The following is a 4,852-nucleotide window of genomic DNA, read 5'->3' on the forward strand; positions in this document are numbered from 1 at the left end:
AAATTATGGAAAGAGAGTAAATGTCCATCAGCTGATGAATGGATAAAGAAATTGTGGTTTATATATACAATGGAATACTACTTGTCAATGATAAAGAATGAAATATGGCCTTTTGTAACAACATGGATGGAACTGGAGAGTGTTATGCTAAGTGAAATAAGTCATACGGAGAAAGACAGATACCATACGTTTTCACTCTTATGTGGATCTTGAGAAACTTAACAGAAGACCATGGGGGAGGGGAAGGGGAAAAAATAGTTAGAGAGGGAGGGAGGCAAACCATAGGAGACTCTTAAAAACTGAGAATAAACTGAGGGTTGATGGGGGGTGGGAGGGAGAGGAAAGTGGGTGATGCGCATTGAGGAGGGCACCTGTTGGGATGAGCACTGGGTGTTGTATGGAAACCAATTTGACAATAAATTTCACATTAAAAATATAAAAAAATGAAAAGCTTGTAGAGATTACGATCACTTTTGTAGACTCCATCTGCAATGTCATAGTCAGAAGGGTGTGTGTGTGTGTGTATGTGTGTGTGTGTGTGTATGTATGTGTGATAAGAACACCACTATATATTCCTCCAGATGCAGGACAATCTGATACTTTTTAAAACATCAATACTGGGAAGGCAGAGTGTGTCCATATTGAGACCCACAGAATCCAGTTTACAGGGCTTCTTCCAGCTGGGCCAAGAGGTAGCTGTGTATGGGCTGCAGAATCTGTGTCTTTTGTGAGATTGAAATCATGGTAGTACCAGAAACTCATGCCCAATTCCATTTCACTGGTATTAAAAAATAGTCCAATACTCCCACAGGGAGAATGAATTGTGTACTGGCCACATGCAGCGGCATTGCTTTGGTAGTTTTATACTTGAAGTTAAGGTCTAAAAAACCTCCAGCTATGAAAGCCACATACGAACTCTAAACAGTCAGTACCTCATCTGTTAAGTTCCCATGCCTGGACAAGCTAATGTCAACTCACCATGTGATACTCAGTTTGTACAATACATTATGAACCTGGAAAAATAGAATCCAGTTTACATTTTTCATCACTTTCCCACTTGGTTGTCTCTAGGTTTTCATAGAACAATGGTTATCAGGCCCTAATTGATATCTCCCTCCATGTGGTGGGCACTCAGTGCAAGAAATGCTTCTGCTGTCTATCTGGTCCCTCTCTGATTCCTCCCCAGAGAGGAGGACTCCTCTTACCAGTGACTTTGTGACAGAAACTAGGCAAAGAGAGCTCAGTCCTTTCCTCTACCCTTATTCTAGAGAGTCAGCTGCCCAAAGAAATCAAGCATTCTGTTCTGATTCTCAGTACAGTAAGTTTTTCAAGAGGAGAGCTCCATATGGAAAAGCTTTTGGTCGTCCAGACGAGCTTGTGACCGATGGGTAGTTCTGCTTGATTCTGGAGAATAGTATTAGGAAGTCCCTTCTTGCTGCACCTAAACCACATTCACCAACCTAGCCTTTACCAGCAAAAGAGCTTATACATTGGGCTCCATCTATCTGACTGTTCTTTGTATTTTACTTAGTTCAGAACTGGGTTGGGGAAAATGGGTATCTTTATCAGCTCCCTAAAACCCCAATATGTTTTTGTAGACTCAGTTGATATTACCCATGGACCACGTTGTATATGCCACAGCAGGACAGATGGCAGTATCTAATCAATGGCCTTTGATCCTTCGGGGAAAGGCCCAATAATCAATGGATCTCCAAGATAAAAGCCTTCGCTTACAGTGTTTGCTAATTTCCATGGTGCACATACCTACACCATGGCTGGTATCAAGCTACGCTTGGGACATCACTGAAAAGACTTGGGAGATGTTCGCAATCTGCTCTCTCCAGCCAAAGAAGAGCCAACTGAGCCAACCTGTTGTACCTCTTTAGAGCCGGGGAACACTTCCTTCCACAGGAGCAGATGCCCCCGGCGCATGGCCAGATGCACACCTCTGAGCTGGAATTTCTGTTTGGTGATAGTTTGCTGCCCTGAGAACTGCAACTTCAGGGAAAGGCCAAGCTTTTGTTCCATATTCAGTGGCAAGTCTACTGTCAGCTCAATACATAATTAAAGGAAACAAGATGAGAACAAGGTTACCTTGCAGGAGGCCACACCAGAAGCCAGCCCAGCATGGATTAGGACTTTCTAAGTTCCTGCAGTGACACATTTCCTTACTCGCATTTTGGAGCTTGGTAATCACTTCCCCATCACATAAGACAGGTCATTTTTTTCTGTCCCTTACCCTCATTTTCTAACCAACAGAAACACCAGAGTTTGGATTCTGTGGAATGGTTGAATGATCGTGGACTGGTTGCTTACACAATCTTGATCCTAACTTTCCATATTTGAGAAAATGGAGATTGGGCTATTCTTCCCAGAGGTTGTTGGAAATATTACAAAGGATGTTTCTAAAACTGTTAAGGTGATGCGTTGCTTGCAGCAGGCACACAATAAATAGTAGACACGCAATCACCCCTGTGTTGGTGGCAGGGGGCACACATTCAGCCCGAGGGGAAGGTGTGGCCGAGTAGAGCTCAGCGGACGCAGTTCCTTTTGATTCCATCCCCTCGGTTGGTGCTGTTTACATTAGTTTTGTCTACTTGGCCAGATACTACATATCTGTTCTCCTTCCAGTTCCACCTTCTTCTGAGGCTTCTTCTCAGAAGTCATCACTATTAAGGGGTCACAGGAACTGTAAGCAGAAGTGTAAGCAAAAGGACTCTTGCTTCCAGCAATGGATAAAGGAAATTGTTTTAACATGCATGTCTATACTATTAGCATTTCATGTTTTAAAATATGCATTTTAAGAAGGGCCTGGGTGGTTCAGTCGGTTAAGCATCTGGCTCTTTATTTTGGCTCGGGTGATGATCTAACGGTTCCTGCATTCGAACCCTGCCTCGGGCTCTGCGCTGACAGTGGAGAGCCTGCTTGGGATTCTCTCACTCCCTCAGAGGACCTCACAAAATCCACCAGCCACAGCATGGTCCAGAAATGGAGACTGATTCCACACAACCCCCAGAGGTGCTGCAGGATGAGAATCATGTCCCCAGAGGGGCACAAAAGCAACAGAGAGAGCTATTAGGTATGAAGGGTGTTTGTCATGAGACTGAGGAATGCTGGACATGACCTGAGAGCAGGATGGATGGCTTAATGGCCCCAGAGCTAGCAGACAACAAATAAGAACCAGATGCCTGCCTCTGCCCCCCGCACCCCAAAGTCTTCCAGGGACTGGGATAGAGCCAGAGAAATTGGGAGGAAGGCAACCTGGATTGACTTAGAGTTCTACCTCCAGCAGAATGAGGTCTTGTCAAATAAATTCTTTTGAGTTACGGACAAACGAAGCAGGGACATCTCCCATATACTCCAGTTTGTGGTTTTAAAGTTATACCTATTGCCCAGTAGTTCCCCTAATTTCATGTTGTTCTCATCAATGAATCTCCCAGAGTGAAGTAGAGAGAGTAGAGCTTTTGCAGGCAGACAGACTTGTATTCAAGTCCTAACCCTCTGGATCCCAGTCCCTCATGTGTGATGACAGGCAAATTAACAGTATTTAAACCCTTTTTAGTATCAGGTGCCTCACCTGTAGAGTGGTGGTTAGTAGGAGGATTAGAAGACAAGACAGAAGATCATTTCCAGGGGAGTCTGAGCAGAGGAGGCCTCCAGCAGGGACTGGTGTGATAGTTGTGATTCTTGGCTTCCCGTACTGCAGAGTGATGTCGCCATGGCTCACAGACGAAGGGGAAGGAACCCTGATGGATGGGCCACCATGGCTCCACCTAGGCTGGGTGACGTTGTGAGGACATCATAGACTTCATGGAAATATTCCAGATGCACAGGCTGAGAGGGGAGCTTGGAAAGGAAAGGTTCTGTTAGAGGAGACGGACAAGAAACCTTCTACAAGAAGCTGTCACGTCATCTCACCTCTTGTTTCGCAGATGCAATTATATCAACTCGCAAAGGTGAGAGAACGTGCCACAGACCAACAAGCATTTCCAAAGAATAAAAAGTTTTCATATATATGTATATTTGTATATATGTATATCACACCAGTTTTTTAAATTTTTTGTTTGTATTTTTATTTTTTTTTAATGTTTATTTATTTTTGAGAGAGAGAGAGAGACAGAGCATGAGCCGGGGAGGGGCAGAGAGAGAGGGAGACACAGAATCTGAAACAGGCTCCAGGCTCTGAGCTGTCAGCACAGAGCCTGACACGGGGCTCGAACTCACAAAATGTGAGATCATGACCTCAGCTGAAGTCAGACGCCTAACTGCTTAACCGACTGAGTCCCCCAGGTGCCCCTGTATCACACCAGTTTTAAGGTAAAACTGTGAGTGAGCATCGTGAATTCCAATCTTCATTCCGAGAAAAACTAAGTAGAATGTATCATTTTTGTATACATGCTTACATGTCTAAAGATTTAGGAGTTTAACAAGATACTCTTTTTTCCCCTTTTTCAGTTATATCCAGATGTTTTTAATCTATGCAAAGTAATGATGGATACATGCTACATCCTTCAACTGATTTGCAAGACATATTTACATGAAATAAAGGAGTTTTAAAAACAAAATTCTTTCAAAACAATTTCTTTACCACATCTTTTGGCCTGGAAAATTATTTGCCTATTATTTTGCTCTTTGGAGTTAAGATATTCAAACTGTAGAAACATTGTTAATATAGGACAAATCAAGTCTCAGAAATTTTGGAAACAATGGCCTTCTGCAATATATGTAAAAAAAATATGATACACAGTGTCTGTCTTACAGGTAGTGCTTAGCAAAAGTTGTCTTCCTCCCTTCCTCCCCCACTGATGGGGGCCATATGAGAAAGAACCCACTTTCTCATTATTCCTACATA

At 43.3% G+C, this 4,852-nt stretch overlaps 1 pseudogene; it reads left to right on the forward strand.

Moving 5' to 3' along the window:
* Nucleotides 1-741: 741 nt before the first annotated feature.
* Nucleotides 742-921, forward strand: LOC122491005 (annotated as a pseudogene).
* Nucleotides 922-4,852: the final 3,931 nt, after the last annotated feature.

Source organism: Prionailurus bengalensis, chromosome C2 (assembly GCF_016509475.1).
Source record: "Prionailurus bengalensis isolate Pbe53 chromosome C2, Fcat_Pben_1.1_paternal_pri, whole genome shotgun sequence".
Lineage (NCBI taxonomy): Eukaryota > Metazoa > Chordata > Mammalia > Carnivora > Felidae > Prionailurus > Prionailurus bengalensis.